General features: G+C 46.1%; 1 protein-coding gene across 3 annotated transcripts in view; it reads left to right on the top strand.

Moving 5' to 3' along the window:
* The window catches only part of LOC134211983 (E3 ubiquitin-protein ligase TRIM9), a 554,947-nt gene that overhangs the window by 327,713 nt on the left and 209,841 nt on the right, over positions 1–17,393 (top strand). The window lies entirely within an intron of this gene.

The following is a 17,393-nucleotide window of genomic DNA, read 5'->3' as shown; positions in this document are numbered from 1 at the left end:
CGCGTCGGAGGGAGATGCTACAAATATGTATTCGCATGGATGGCTTCAGTGGCAGTCAAGTTTAATTCTTTCAAGATTCTTATTTGGTTTTGTTATTCCAGCCTATGGCGTGGGTCGTGTGGTCGTTAGTGATTCGAAATATGCATTATTGGGAATTAATCGATTCTTCTCATGGACACCATTTTAAGCGTGGGCAAATTGGGGAGAGACGAATTTGTTCAAAGTACGACGTCGTAGCAGAATTACGTTGCCGTTCGTAGCAGAATAACGAGCGCGTATTGTAGAGAGCTGCTGCAAATATGTATTCTTGCACTGGCACTAAATTCTTCATTTCACCAAACTGCTTTACGTAGTTTACGTTGGGCGGTCGTGTCTTGTACACAACCCTTATGATTTTTGCTTTCTACAGCTCTCTATCCCGATATATTCTAATTATACTTTGTTGAGGATTCATTCTTGGATGCAGGGAGAGAAGAAAAAGCCTTTTCGCCGGTGATTTTTCCTCCAGCTAGTGGCTTCGAACTGATGTCTCATCAGATTTTCTGATGCTAGATTTGGGCCTATCCAGCGTCGCACGAATCAGTCTAATAAGATTAGCCGGAATGTCATGTTCTATATGCCACAGTTCGTTCTGTTTCGCTGAGTCGTTTTAAACTCCACAAACAGATAATAAGTCCGCAAGTTGTATTCTAGGAATTAACCAAGCATTTGTCGATCGTCCTTCTCAAAAACCGATTTGATATTCACCGAAAAGGTCTCCCTTGGAGCTCGGCCGAAGTTCCATCCTTCCCAGCGGCCGGATTGTTCTTTAGCTCTCAAACAGCCTTTCTCACTTCGTCTAGCGTTGTTGGTGGCTCTACTGGTTGTCCATCATTCTCAACCTTAATTCTGTTTGTGCCCTCTCTGTCCGATTGTCCATTCAACAATAACTCGAAATGCTTCTTCCACCTAGCAGCCACAGATGGTTCTCTCACGTCTAGAACCGATAATGCTGGACAGCCTGACGCGAATCTTTCATACCACCAGATAGTGGTTAGAGTCGACATTTGGGCCTCGGATTTCAAATCTATGACTTCTGACAAATGCCGACCGTCCTCAAAAACATGATCAACTTAACACGTTTCGCCTTTTGGGTGTCGTCAGGTATGCTTTCGAGTATTCTTGCGTGGAAAATAGGTGCTACAGATGCCCATTCCTGTGGTTACGACAAAATTGACTAGCCTGAGACCATTGTCATTGGTTATTGTGTGAAGGCTAGGTGACGATTAAAGGATCACGTTTGGAAGCTTTGAACATGGAACTGCAAGTCGCTAGGCTTCGTAGGTTGCGACAGGATAATCTACGATGAATTACATCCCCGCAACTTCGCGACGTCGTAGCGCTGCAGGTAATACGCTGCTGTATAGGACAGAAAGTGTGGAAAAGCGGACATCGAACAGCTACTTTCTACCAAAGCTGTGGTACCACCAATGAGCTGGGAACCGGCTTCATAGTGCTGGGCAAGATGAGCCAACGCGTGATTGGGTGGCAACCAAGTTTTAACTTGGCTGGATTCAAAGTTTTCCGATCCTTCGGCAGAAGATGTGACGCCCCTAGTGATGAATTCCGGTAACTGTCGCACTTAACCGCTCTACATGAGTGTCGAGGATCTCAGTTATGTTCGCCTCGGTAAGATCACGGAGTTCTGAGGATTTCACAATTTCAGCAACATTCCAAACTAGCCTCGTCCGACCAATCTCGTGGTTCGAAAACCGTTATTGCGGAATCTGCTCAATAATATTCACTTTCAACACTAAACGATTCGTCAACAAAACGTCAAACAAACGTTACGAAATTTATTAACCAAATCAAACTTCCTCACTACATTTTACAAAGCTAGCCGTACACTTTCACTTCGGATCCATATTCCGAACTAAAAAAAAACGACCGCTTTGCGATTCGATGCAGGGAGGCTTCTTTTATACCCGCGCTAGGTACAGATCGTTCACTCATTTTTTGAGATTTGTGCTAACGTAAGAACTGTATCATACACACAAAACGCGACGCGAGACTGGACACAACACTTATGGTTCTTACAAACGAAAAAGGATTTTTAAAACCTTTTTGTCGACCGGTTTCGATGTTGCCCATCTATAGGACGTGGTCCAACTGGTTACAAATGGGGACGATTACACTTTTGTACTTGGCACAGTACACGTCAAAAAGCGATGGCATTCACATTATTTTTTGTTTCGTCAAGTTGAAAAGGGATGATGATATTGGCGCTTCATCTTCGTTCATTAGCGGCTATTCAGCGGTGGCAATGTACAAGGACTCCCAGGATTTAAGTTGCGAATACTTTCGAACGCTTTATATTATGATATGGAAATGCTAATATCATCTTCCAAACTTGGACGTACATGTTCATGATAGAATTAGAGGCGAAAGTATAGAATTGATAGTTCCGTTAGGATACGGCAGGCATGAAGAATGTTTTTATAGAAGTCGATTTGAAAGCGAGCGGAGGGCAATATTTATGATGGCACATATCACACGACCTTCCTTCTGCCAAGCTCCCGTATGAAGGGGGAGGGAAGAATATCAGTGTGGAAGCTGATATATCTCCACTGGCAAAAGGAAGGTGGTTTGACTTGCTCATATGCCATCACGTGCGGAAGGATTTGCTATCGACGAGTACTGTCTCCAAATTTCTAATATGACATCAGCATTTAGTCGAATAGGATTTTTATTGCACAGTTCTGTTTTCTCATTGCGTCCGTCTCGTGTGATATGTGCCATCATAAATATTGCCCTCCGCTCGCTTTCAAATCGACTTCTATAAAAACATTCTTCATGCCTGCCGTATCCTAACGGAACTATCAATTCTATACTTTCGCCTCTAATTCTATCATGAACATGTACGTCCAAGTTTGGAAGATGATATTAGCATTTCCATATCATTGTAAATCGTTTAACTTCACGTAGAAGTAACACACACGAAATCATTAATTTAGCTTTATATTAGCTTGGCTTGCTTCCAATCTATAGTGTGGTTCTGGTCACTAGTATGTGCTGCCACGCTTGAGTCATGGAACCTGTGCGTTTTTATGTTCTTTTAAACGAACCTTCAGTTTTCGGCGTGTTTGACCACAGATCGTTCACTATGCTTTGTGTGAGAAGGCTTGATGCAGCGTATTGTAGCTAATGTATTACATTTAGATGCGCAATTCACAGTGTGTCGTGACGAACAAATCTTGTCACATAATTAAAGATGCGCAAAATTAATATTTTGTTGACAAAATCGTTACAACTGTTGTGCTCATATGACTGGCTAGTTAGTCCTTCAATTGCTGTCGTTCCACTGTTGGTTCTGGGGCGGCGGGTGCGATCGAATCGCGACGGTTATTTGCGATTGATGCATCCAACCCAACAGAACTCCTTCTCGACGTATCGCTCGCTTAAAGTCAAGTACACATCGCATGAATAATTTTCACACATCACGGCGACGCCTTGACCGACTCTCACAATGATTGAAAATTTTGTGTGAAACACGACCAGTCGCTGTGTACTGTCTCACATACGCATGGTATGTGTAAGTGAGTTTGCCTCGAACTGTCAAAGTTCCTTCGGGTCGCTATGATTGCGAACGTGTGCAGAATGCACCGCAAGGATTCGTACTTTTTCGGTTGTTTTTCCTTTGCTTCGATGGCGAAACAACAAAATGTGCGAATACAATCATCGCACTGTGTTTTGTTGATCGAAACGATTGGAGAAACCTCCGAATAAGTATGGAAAAGTTGGTTACTTTTACCATCAATTTGAAATCATACAATTCAGGTTAGGTCCGGATTCCGACTGCTCTCTCGCTGTGTGAAATGAACTCATTGAAAATCGTCGGTCATCAGTTTACACAAAAGTGAGTAACATGGTAGTTACTCATAATATGAGTTGTTCCAGGAGAGGCCCGTTTTGTGTGAACGGAACACAAAAATATGTAATACATTTTAAGCGTGCGGTCTTGCCTCCTCCTACTCTCCTAGTTCCCTCTGCACTCACCGCTTGATGACAACTTGTTCTGGTCAAGCTGGGGTGCAAACCGAGAGAACCTCTCTTTGAACATCTCCAGCATCGCCGGTCTGCCGAACATATCCATCTCCATCCTTGCACCAGGATATTGCGAGAAAAGAGAAAAATTCTAATTTTGCGGAGCAAAGAAGAAGAAGCAGACTGAGTGTCGGAAACTTCAAAATGGCATGCACTGTACGAAAAGTGTTGATATTTCTTGATATCAAGAAGATTCGAGAAATCTAAAATGTTTCAAAATCACTTAAATATATGACAAAATGCCTTTAAAGTACCATAAAACTTGTTTAAAAAATATAGCGGCATGTAACATTCGTTTAAAGTTGCATATTCTCGTTGATTTTACTAATCAACATTCACACCGAAAAAATAAACCAAAAATTTTTACCGTGCAACAAGTGATTTGACGTTTGCGGAATAGCTTTCCGACAGTCGACCGTCGGACCCCGGTTCGAATTTTTCAATCTTCTCGCAATAGTAGTAGGTAGGTAGTAGCAACGGATCCCGTACTGATTTATTCATCTTGTCCACATGATCGGTTGCCAATAGACTTATGCAGGAGTTCATCGAATTCACTCACCTGACGGATTTTGAAATTTGAGCGGGTCGTTTTCTCGAACAAAAGTTCATTTTGCGTTCATTATGCGACCCGCTCAAACGTCATAATTTCTTAGGGGAGTTCATTTTGCGTTAGTCTATGGCGCCCAGCTAACGTGAGTGATTGACGTCGATCAACCACAGCAACATCAGCAGCAATATGATAAAAAGAAGGTGTGGAGGAAGTCGATATTCACTAGTGTTAGTAAGAGAAAACTATAAACAAAATTTGTGGGAAGTCTGTGACGTCATATGGTCTCACCGTCAAGATCTTTGTACGAGAAAGCATGTTTCGAATCTAGTTTTTGCGATTATCGAAATGGAACTAGGATTTGCAGAAGCGAAGTTAAAACAGCAGGGCCGAAAACTAACATAAGCACTTCCAATTAGGTTCAATATTTACATTTAATAAGACTTTATATTTTAAATGAGCAGTTTATCATCCTTCCAGGTTCGTTTTCAGCGACCGCGTTCTACATTCGTAAGGGCTTTGCATTAATAATTTTTCATTATTGTCGATATCCGTTTTTTAGTGCTTCGCTGTTCATGTCACTAACGTTCACTAAAAAATTCTTAGTCAATATCCTGAAGAATAAACCAAACATAATTTAAATTAATATGAACTTTTCTCACCATGTTTTCCATGTTATTGTTAAAATAACAAAGTGGTGGTAACTCATAGAGACGATGGCGTACTGGGCGACGCTAGGAGGGGAAAACGAGAAATATTTAACAACAACCTTTGTGACGTGAGACGTTGTCATGCATTTAGAGGGGTTGCTAAGATGCGCCAGAAACGACGCACTACCACAAACGAACCGCTGTGTAATACACAAAGTGATCTCCTCACCTTTTTTAGACCATATTGCATCAGCAGGTGCAGCATTGCCTTGGTGATATATTCTGGCGCTGTTTCTGTTCTGTCTTGGCGGTACGGGCTGAGCCCGATGACTAGAGGGTCGCTGCAGCACCTCTACTTCCTTTCTTAGGGGCTCCCTCCTCGGGCAATCGCATGAGGGGTATTCTTCTTGAGCGTAAGTCCTTTTCTAGGTGTGCTTTCATTCCCGGAATCTGAGGGTTCTGTCCTTTCCAAAGACTGGGCGATAGAACATTTTCCTTTCGACCTGTGCGTTTCGTCACCGATGATGAATTTCACATCGTGTTTTGGGCATTCTCCGTAGGTATTGTCTAGACGCTCCATGGAATTAGGCTTCGCATTATCGGGTTTGTCGTTGGTTGGTGCGTATGCATTGATCAAGCTGTAGTTGAAGAACTTGCTCACAACACGCAGATAAATTATATATAAGATGGATGAAAGACAATTTCATGATCGTCATAACATGATTATAACATAATGTGTTATGTTTAGGGGGAGATCTCCCAGTGCCGGACACATAAGCCATTTAACGAGGAACTCTCTAAAGATCTTTTTTTTTCTTTTTTTCTTCCTAAACAATGGAGGGGGAATCTGCTCAACAGACATCCTGGGTTGACCAGGAAGTGCTGGGTTAGGGGCCACCTCCAATGAGGGAGGCAGGACTGCATCCCCGACCAGCTAAACCGTTTCCATTGCCGCCAAGCCCATCGTCCCTTCGGTACAACCAGAAAGTAATGGTTCAAAGGGGGGCCAGTGCATAACGCACCCTCGAGGTTAGCTGCGTGTCCTTGCAGCATCGAACATCGTGACTCGCTTTTTAGAAGAACACCATGGTATCGTGCCAGCGCATTGCCGGCTTTCCAGGTGGCCTTACCACGCCCTATGTCCTCGGAAGGTGGGCAGGGTCGACTTCGCGCCTGCTTCCCTCTGCACGACTGGTATCAAGAATGATGATGCCGCGTGCACCCCAAATTGACCTTTCTGCGATAGGGCCTATTCGCCAGCACACAGAGGGACTTGCTGACGCGGTGCCTACGCCTGCCCCAGCCTTGACGAGGACCCCTTTCCGTCCTCGGGCTCGGAACCCGCCCGGTTGACCGACGCCGCGAAAGCGACGATATCATGTTGTTCTTCACGCGGCCACTTGTTCGATAAAAGGATCGAGTTCGACCACAGGGCACCGGTATGACCCATGAAGCCGACTCCGAACCCTTGGACCACCTCTTATTTGCGCCTGAACTAGCCATTCCTCGAGTCCACGCGCCACCTTCTGTGTAGCTCCGAGACGATTTGGACGATAGCCGATAAAACGGCGTTCCAGCCAACTTCATCTTTACACATCCTCCTGACTAGGTTGTCCGGGGTAGTGTCCAGACCACATGTGGCAAGCATGTGGTCGCGCATTGTGCGAAAACGCGGGCACACGAACAACACGTGTTCCGCCGTTTCCTCTAAACCTACGCACACCGGACACTCGGGCGAGGCCGAGTGTCCGAATCGGTGTAGGTACTGTCTGAAGCAACCATGGCCTGTAAGGACCTGGGTTAGGTGGAAAGGGATTTCTCCATGGCGCCTCTTGACCCACGTACCTATCTCCGGTATCAACCTATGTGTCCATCTACCCTTAGTGGAACTGCCCCACGCACGCTGCCATTTGACCATTGAGGCCAACCTTACAGTCCTACGGATGCCTCTCGTGCCGCGCATTTCGAAGCACTCTATGTCTTCGCCGATAACAATGTCAATAGGCGTCATACCGGTGATGACACAAAGTGCATCGTGCGACACGGTACGGAACGCGCTCGCAACTTTAAGGCACATGAGCCTATACGTACTTTCTAACTTCGTTCTGTAGCAGTTAATACGCAGGGCCGTGCCCCAAGCTGGCCCCCCATACCTCAGTTGCCTGCCCTTATCACCGCTTGTTGCTCCGACTTTCGGTTGTTAACAACAACCACCTCAGTCTTGTGGTGAACCAGTTCTAACTTCCTGGACCTCATCCACACCTCCACAATTGCGATCGAGTGGGCTGCAGTCAATTCCACCTCTTCGATCGATTCGCCGTAGACCTTCAGCGTAATATCGTCAGCGAAGCCGACGATTGCCACGCCCACCGGGAACTTCAACCTCAAGACACCGTCGTACATGACGTTCCATAACACCGGACCCAGTATGGAACCTTGCGGAACCCCTGAGGTTATGTCAACGCACTTCCGACCCGCCTCCGTGTCGTATACCAGTACTCGATTCTGGAAGTAGCTTCCGAGAATCTTGTACAGGTTCCTTGGAATTCCAAGACGCAGGAGCGCATCTGCAATAGCTGCCCAACTGGCACTATTGAAAGCATTCCTCACGTCGAGAGTCACTACTGCACAATAGCGAACTCCCTTCCTCTTACGCTGGATAGCTATCTCCGCGGATTTGGTAACCGACAAGATAGCGTCTACGGTCGACTTACCCTTTCGGAAGCCAAACTGGTTACTCGATAGACCATCCGCACCCTCCGTGCGTATCAACAACCTGTTGAGGATGATCTTCTCGAGCACCTTCCCCGCCGTATCAAGCAGGCATATTGGTCTATATGCCGATGGATCCCCCGGTGGTTTTCCAGCTTTTGGCAATAGGACCAAGCTCTGCCTTTTCCAGGCTCCAGGGAAGACTCCCTCGTCCAGGCATCTCTACATGACGGATCTGAACATCTCGGGAGCCTCGGCAATGGCCGCTTTGATGGCCAGGTTCGGAATACCATCCGGTCCTGGCGCCTTACCTACACTAAGGGACTGTGTAATCCCTGCAAGTTCCGCCACCGTTACTCTTCCCTCGTCTGCCACCCTGGCCCGTGGCAGCTCCACAAAGGGAGGCCAGGGACTTGGGCCGTGACGTGGGAAGAGCCCCGCGATGACCCTCTCCAGCATCTCTGGAGACCGCTCTGTAGGGGCCATCGCCCCCCGTGTCTTGGGCCATTACGACCCTATAGGCGTCACCCCATGGATTCGCGTTGGCACTTTGACACAGGCCCTCGAAGCAGGCTTTTTTGCTTGATCTAATCTCAGTCTTCAGAGCGGCTCTAGCAGCCACGAACGCCACCCGTCGTTCAACACGCTCCTCTTCTGTGCGTGCTCGCTGCATCCGCCTCCTTGCCCGTAGGCAGGCGCGGCGCAGTTTCGCAATTGCTTGAGTCCACCAGTAAGCCGGTAATCTCCCATTCCTAGGATGGACTTTCCTAGGCATGGTGGCATCGCATGCACGCGAGAGTACTGTTACCAGCTGCTCGCCGCTCAGACTGAGAGTATTGTGCTCGCGGCGGAGCGCTTCCTTAAACACCTCGTCGTCGAAGTATGATGTCTTCCACATACGAGGACTAGGCCTCGCCCCTTCTTCCGTCCGCTGAATGCTGGTCGTATAGTCGATACTGTAGCGAACCGCCAGGTGGTCGCTGTGAGTGTAGCCATCATCTACCCTCCAGTTCGAACTACTCGTTTGGCCAGGGCTCCAGAACGTAACGTCGATAATCGACTCGGCACCGTTCCAGCTGTAGGTACTTTTGGTACCGACATTGGCCAAGTCCACATACAACATGGCCAGTGATTCCAGCAGGATCTGCCCCCGTTGATTCGTGGATCGGCTTCCCCATTCCACGGCCCAAGCGTTGAAGTCCCCCGCTATCACCACCGGCCTACGCCCCATCAAGTTAGCCGTCAAACAATCTAGCATTCGACCGAACTGCTCGATCGACCATCGAGGAGGCGCATAGCAGCTGCAGAAGAAGACCCCGTTGATTTTGGCAATGACGAAGCCCTCGTGTGTGGGGGCAGCAGGGACAGTAGGGACAGCATGGACCATGTCCAAGGGCTTGACGACCCCTCCCCAGCTGTCTGCGAGTCAGGGAGAACTGCCTAGGGCGTGCTGGGATTTAGCAGTGGGCTCTGTTAAAATCCCTCCCAAAAAACCACAAGTGCCCGTAAGCAGACTCTATCAAAGCGACTGTGTGCCGCTTCAAAAGCACAAGCCCAGGCAGTGCCAATTGGCATGTGGAGTGTCCCTACTTCGGTAGGGTAGCGCGTGAGCTGCTTCGGCAGGGAGTGAGTGATCTGTTTGTGCTGAGGCAGGAGTGTCATAGCGCGTCACCGCTATTGTCACCTCGAAGCGCAGCAGAAGTCTGAGTATGGACTGCACATGCTAAGGTAAGAGTGTCGTAGCGTAGTATCGTTGATTGGTCCCCACATACCGCTATCGACACCTCGAGGCATGGCAGTGGAGTGTTAGAGTGAGTTGTGGAGTGTACCTACTTCGGTAGGGTAGCGCGTGAGCTGCTTCGGCAGGGAGTGAGTGATCTGGTTGTGCTGAGGCAGGGGGGCCATGGCGTGTCGCCGCTATTGTCCCCTCGAAGCGCAGCAGAAGTCTGAGTATGGACGCCACATGCTGGGGTAGGAGTCGAGTTACCCCATCGACACCTCGAGGCATTGCAGTGGAGTGTTAGAGTGAGCACCCGAAAAGGGTCACATGGAGCGAATGGTCTTTGGAGAAGCTGCTTCGGCGGCAGGGTAGCAGTGGTTGTACCCACACACCTACAGTTGTGCACATGTGGTGCATGGGGAGTGTCCCTGCTTCGGCAGGGTAGCGTGTGGTCTGCTTCGGCAGTGGTGTGATTGATCTGCTCGTGCTGAGGCAGGAGTGTCGTAGCGTAATATCTGTAGGCCCAGGCAGTTACCGCTATCGACACCTCGAAGCGCAGCAGAAGTCTGAGTATGGACTGCACATGCTGAGGTAGGAGTCGAGGTACCTTCTCGACACCTCGAGGCATGGCAGTGGAGTGTTAGAGTGAGCACCCGAAAAAGGGTCACATGGAGCGAATGGTCTTTGGAGAAGCTGCTTCGGCGGCAGGGTAGCAGTGGGGTGTGTGGGGCTGTACCCACACACCTACGGTTGTGCACGTGTGGTGGCTGGGGCTTGGCCCTGCTGCGGCCGGGTAGCGTGGGGCGTGCGTCGGCAGTGGTGTGATTGATCTGCTCGTGCTGAGGCAGGAGTGTCGTAGCGTAATATCTGTAGGCCCAGGCAGTTACCGCTATTGACACCTCGAGGCATGGCAGCGGAGCGCCCGGGAGAGCATCCAAGTAAGACTCAAATGGAGTGAATGGTGTGCGAGCACCCAAGTCAGTCTCGCGTGGGACGAGTGCCTGTGTGAGCGATAATGAGCGAGTACGCTTAGTACTGCCGTCCCCCCAGAAGTAGTACTGCGAGGTAGTTCCTGGGGGAAACGATGGTGGAGCCCAAGGGAGTTTAGTCGGTATTACCGGTATGGTCGAGTCCGACACTCCAGTACACTTCCGTGAGGTAGTTTGGCAACTACAATGCACGTGTACTGGGTTAGTGTGTAAATGCATTCTCCCTTGTAAAAAAAAAAAAAAAAAAAAAAAAAAAAAGCCTTCGTGTGTCGAAGACACCAACTCTTGGACTGGGTATTTCCCCGTTGTCCATATCGCCGCCATTTTAGACCCATCGGTGACCCAATTACCGTTCCTGGCGGGTACCCGGTAAGGATCTGCTATGATGGCGATATCCGTCCCCCATTCAGCAACTGTCTGACACAGCAGATGCTGGGCTGCATCACAGTGGTTCAGGTTTAGCTGCGTTACCTGCACTGTGATTTTGCAGCACGCTTAAACGCCGGGCACTTCGAACCCCCCATGGGGTGCTTGCTGTTCGCAGCTTTGCTGGAATAGACCAAACAGTTGGGAGTGTTCGTGCAGCATTGTGCCTTATGTCCCTCCAATCCGCAGCGTCGACAAAGCTTGCTTCTGTCAGGGCCTTTGCAGTCCCATTGCTTGTGCCCCGGTTCCAGGCACTTGAAGCAAACTTCGGGTTGCTCATATATGCCCACAGGGCATACCGACCACCCCACCTTGACGCTCCCTAACTTGACTACCTTGGAGGCGTCCGCTGCAGGTAGCCGAACCAATGCTACCTGTGTCCCTGCCGGACCTTTCCGTAGCCGAACGGCTGCGGTGGACACCTCCACTTCGCACTGTCGCCGCAGTGCCGTGACGAGCTCTTCGACTTCGGTGATCTCGTCCAGGTCTTTAACCCTTAGATTCACCTCCGTCGTGAGTGCCCTGACCGTCTCGCCTAGGACTTCCTCTGCCAACTTCTTGTAGGCGGCGCCCTTTTGCGAGACGCCCCGCTTTAGCTCGAGGATCATCTCGCCCATCCGGGTACGTCTTATTCGACGTACGTCGGCGCTGAGTTCACCGAGCTTGACGTCACTCCTCATCGCCTTCAAGACGTCCGAGTACTTAGCCTCGTCCGTTTTGATGACTAGGGCATCGCCCCTGGAGCGATTGGCGCCTACCCTAGACTTCTTGCTACCCTCATTCGCCTGGGCCTTCTTTTCGGCCCTTGACGTCTTCGGTTTCCTCTTGTTCTTGACCAGGGTCCAGGAGGCGTCATCCCCCTCTATTTCTCTAGTCTGGCACGGCTGACAGCTCTCAACCTGCCGTAACCCCTTACCACCGTCTTTCCTGGGTGGACTGACCTTTCCAGGTCCTTCCTCCCCCGGTTTTGGAGGTACCTGGCCGGGGTTCAGCTTCCCAGCCCCACTACCTTTGTTCGGGGTAGTAACCCTTCGCGTTTTGGGGCGGCCTCCAGGGAGCTCATCCCCTGGATACTGTCTCCCCCGTTTTTGTGTCTGCTCCGTTGGAGCAGCCACCCCCGACGTGCCTGCGAATACTTGAGCCTCAGTCTGGGTAGACTTTGGCACCACCGTCTTAGCTGGCACGCCCTCGGTCGATTCGACCTTGCCCAAATCCGCGAATTCTTGGGCCTCAGTCTGGGTAGACCTCGACTCCATGGATTTCACGTGTTCGCACTTGGCCGCCCCGACCGCCGTTTCCAGCTTGGGGTCCAACATCGACTTTCGAAGTTTCAGCAAGCTCCTCTTGAGGTCCTTACTGATATTATGCTTCGATGACGCAAAGTCGATGATGGCGTCCAGCTGTTCCGTCGCCACCTCGAAGGCCGAAAGCCCATCGCGTTTACGGTTCATCGCCTCCACAAGCCATGCGGCCGTCCATAACCTATACCGGCGTAGCCGAAATGAAGGTTAAGTGACCCAGGCTGGCGCTGCGTACTGAGCTGCCGACTATTGCCTCTGGCCTCCTAGGCGGAGACCTGAACAACCCACCTTTTGCGAAGGGGTTGTCGCCTACACTACTACCACTAGGTGAAGAATTGTCGTGGTTTTCCATTTTGATCCCACGAGTTGCTCGGGAAAAGAGGTCCACCACGCCAGAGCCCAGCATGACGCGGTAAGGGACAATTACTGTGGGGGGTGCCCAGGTACCCCACAGGCTCCGTTAAAGGCCTAGCTTATTATTTCACCCCCCTGGCCATGCATCCCCTCAGCACGGGTCGCTTGACGCCTTGGGATTAGGGGTTAGGGACGATGGTCCCGGTCTAACTCGCAGTGGCCATGGGGAGGGGTCGTCAAGCCCTTGGACAAAGTCCCTGCTGCCCCCTCTCTAATGATCTACATTATGTTCACTTGTACACCATATACACAAAATATGATCATTGATGATTCATGCAAACTATATTTGATCATTTGAATACATTTTTGGACAATGTATTTTGATGATGCATTTTGGTGAATATTTTCACGGTTCAGAAAAGTGTCCCCGAGTACCGGACACTATTACGTCATGTCCAAATATGACCAAGCTCCTCCAAGCTCCCATGAGTAAATTCATAATTTAGAATACCGTCGTCGGGAGTGACAATGGGTCAAATGGGGGTGAGAATGAGTCACTGCTTCAACTACTTAGAATGCTTGTAGAATATATATAATGCATCTGAGGGCAAGAAGACTGAAATATAAGAGACCTTTTTGAACGATTTTGCTCTACGACCTACAGAGTGGCGGTGAGAGCGATGACCCATTCTCACCCCCAGACACATTGTCACCCCCGTTGGCGGTAGTAATACTTTTCACTTTCTTAAGGTTGTAGACACGTGTTAGTAAAGGTTATTTGACTCTCTAGCCAAATTTCTTATATCCTACTAAAATTCCCTCCATATTCAATGACATCTTTAATTTTTGTTTCTGCTCATTTCAGTGGCTCTTTGATAACTTAGCAAAAAAAACAATTGAATTGACTTGTCATAACTTGTCATAATTGAATTGAAGTAAGTTTAGCAAAATAGGTGCAAAGAATGGCTATTTGATCACATGAATAAACTCACTGTCCGGACCCGGGGACAGCTGCCGGATACAGAAATTGATTTTGCACCATAGATACATTATATGTCTAACAAATCGTGATCGCTATTCGAAATATGGCTCATATTGATCATCTCGACATAATCAGAATGTTTTTCATTGATTTTAATATGGTTGATTCAAACCTTCTAAAATAAGGCGAAACATGAAAATTTTTGACATTTTTGTTCAATTTCAAATTTTGTACAAAGTTTACAACATGAGGATTTGTTATTCCATGCAGGCAAAGGACTTTTCAATAGCTTTCTTCTGTATTACCTATAATGATGGAGGGATATCCGCAACTGCCATTTGTAGAAGTGTCCGGTATTGGGAGGTGTTCGGCGCTGGGGGATCTCCCCCTATTTCGACCGAAAAAAAATTGCCTACATTTTTGGTAGATAGGAATAATAAATAAACAAATAAACAATATAATATATATTATCATAATTTGAGTTTCGGCACTGTACGAAAACTATTACGCCAGATTTGGGCTTTTGGAAATGTATGCAGATAAACGTGTGGTGAATTTGAAATTCACCACGGGCTTCATTCTATAATCACTTTAAAGTTGAACCAGAGTCTATTATATAGAGTAGCGCAAAGAGGATCTTCTTACTCTTATTCTGAATGATGCTCTTGTCATTATGTTGAAAACTTTCATTTTTGTTCAACCCTTCAAGTGACTTCACGGGAGTGATCACTTCTAAACCTATTTAATTCGATAACCAAAGTCACCTACAGCGTGCAAACACATGAGTTTCTTGTTGCAACTTTATTGGGGGGTGTATTGAAGTTTTGACGTAGGACTTACGTCTTTCTTTGGTGTTTAGATTTTTGGAAATCGAGAGCGTTACGCTGAAAGGGAAGATTTCGAACGTTACTAGCGCCTTTATCTTTCGATGGATATTTAAGATTTATATATCAATCGACTCGGACACTCTCCAGCAATTTGCCTATTTCATTGAAGCTTAAGATTATTAACGAAAAGCTATTGAAAATTTCAATTCTTGTCAAATCCAGCAAAAATTTCATATGTAACCAATCCCGCGCATTCCTAACACGGACATCAGAATGCGGTATGCCACGATCTTTCAGGTCCATCGCAAAATTTTCTTCGTGTATGAAAGAAGCTGTGCCTGCCGTGTGCGAGTCATTATAATTAGGGACAGCAGCGCGTAGTGACGTGCTTTTTGCACGCGAATTTTTTGTTTCGTTCCTTCGATCGCTGTGTTTACCTGCACAGCTTGCAGTCGCCAGCGGGAACGTTTCGCTGTATTACATGTAAATGTTTTTAAAAATTCTGCAAAAAATAATTTCCAGAAGAATATTTAAATAAACATTATCTTATTCTTTGTTTTTCATTTTCTGATAAATTATATAATTAAACTTGGCGTAGACTCGGAGTTTGGAATCAAAACATTAATAAGTAAGTAGTTTTCGTTGACGTATTAGCAGTACCTTCTCTATATTAGTGGGGTTACTGCTTCTTGACATGTTACTTTTTGTTGGATTTTTTTTCAGCAGTAAGCACGCATGTTAGCAAATATAACCAACGAAATTGGTGCTGCATTTCTTTGTTTGGAAAACGGGACAGTTCCCCTAAAATATCACATTTTGCCCAAGTCTGAACATTTTATTAATAGAATTTTTAAACTTCAAATAGGGACACGGTAGGTATTTTCGTCTGCTCGTCATAGTCTCGAAAACCAATAAAAGAGACGCTTTTTTGTAAAAACTCATACGTACCAAATCGTAAGCTCAGGAGAAACGTTCTGCTATAGTGGAGTTCTTGCAAATGTACGATGCTTTCGTTGGTTTTAGCCCCTATGACGATGGACGGAAATACCTGCCGTATCCCTACTCTCATCCATAAGAAATCTATAAATGCCCTACATTTGCTTGAGTAATAAGGGCTTAATTAACAAAGCAATTCTAATCATGTATTTAATTATTAGATTTATTTTCAGAAGTTTTGAATAATCAGTTCACTAAAAATTCTACATAGCATGGAAGTTGTCGTTTCCAATATCAATACTTATAATCAAACTCCATAGATCCAACATTTAGAAATTGAATGTAAATACGTTACGCTCATACAAGACCTACGTCTACTCGAGGTTATGTTAAAAACATTACCCATTGCTCGTTTTTTGAAGCTGTTTCTAGAACAAATCGAATACATTTCAATTCATGAGTTTTAATTCGCCATAATAATCATCAGGCGATAACAATACTTCCGCCTTACCAACAAGCATTTGTTTACTTCCCGACTAGAAGAGAAAAACAAAAATTTAACACAATTTTAACATATTGTGATATTTATAACTTATTTTGATACAATTTAGTTCTCAGTAGCCATTATCTTTCAAATGTTGTAACAGGATTATATCATAATATGATTTGAAAAATGTTTAACACCGAATTGCCCAACAGTAGGCAATTAAAATAGATGTAGCAAAGTCTCCCAGCCATAGATATCACAACGCTGATATAATTTGAGAAGGTTGCCTTATTTGTAATGTTGGTAATTTCATGTTCTCGAAAAATATTCTTGTTCAGACAAAAACAAAAAAATATGATTGTTGATCGCAATCTGTAGCCCTATCACGACCTGTAAAATTCCAACTGCACAGAAACAATATATTTTGTATCTGATTCTATTATAAATTTCTAACAAAATATGTTATTTTTATGATAAAATTGTAACAAAATTTGATAGTTTTTTGTTTCCAGTCGTACAGTTTTTGATAGAAATTTAGATATTTTAACAACATCCTGCACCATGTTTCTAACACATTTTGTTATAAAAATTTAGTATAACATAATAACATAGGATGATATAATTTTTATATGACCCCCTAGTCGGGTTTGCTCGATAGGTTGACGGTTTGACAGTTCAATAGGTAGATTTGGCTTCACTCTTTGCGTAACTCTATATATAATAGACTATGAGTTGAACCAGCTGGACAAAGTCAATTGCATACAATATCGATAATCATAATCTTTGCAATAACATAATTTGTTACAGTACAAGTTATGTTCACCACTTTTTATGTGTGATACGAGTTATATTTTTGTTAAATTAATAACATATTAAGTAATATTTTTGTAGAAACTAGAAGAGATTTTGTTACAACTTTTTTTATTTTGACTACTAATGGTACATGTTTTATAACAACCGCTGTTATGGAAAAACTGATGTAACAGAATAACAAGTTCTGATATAAATTTGTTACTATCTACTGGTCGCGTTACCCTCAATTGGGTCCACTGTGCGGAATTCCCTATCTCCTGTCCCACGCCTCGCATCCTTAAGTGCTGCAACCTCACCCTTCACCTTTTTCAGCTCTTGAGCAAGAAGGGCAGGTTCCAAAAGGGTTCCAAAATAGGACGTTCAAAGTACCGAGTGTCCAATCAGTTTCCATTAAACATTGTCGTGTCCTTTGTCGATTGTTCAATCTTGTATTTTTGATTTCCATTTGTCGGTTTGATTATTGGTGTTTCGGTATGCCGCTTAACCAGGGCTGCGATATCTAGTCACGTGGCCCTCCTTGGCCGTGCGGTAAGACGCGCGGCTACAAAGCAAGACCATGCTGAGGG

The sequence above is a fragment of the Armigeres subalbatus genome, chromosome 2, assembly GCF_024139115.2.
Source record: "Armigeres subalbatus isolate Guangzhou_Male chromosome 2, GZ_Asu_2, whole genome shotgun sequence".
Classification (NCBI taxonomy): domain Eukaryota; kingdom Metazoa; phylum Arthropoda; class Insecta; order Diptera; family Culicidae; genus Armigeres; species Armigeres subalbatus.
The sequence above is the reverse complement of the archived record's forward strand: the minus strand, read 5'-3'. Positions and strand labels throughout refer to the sequence as shown.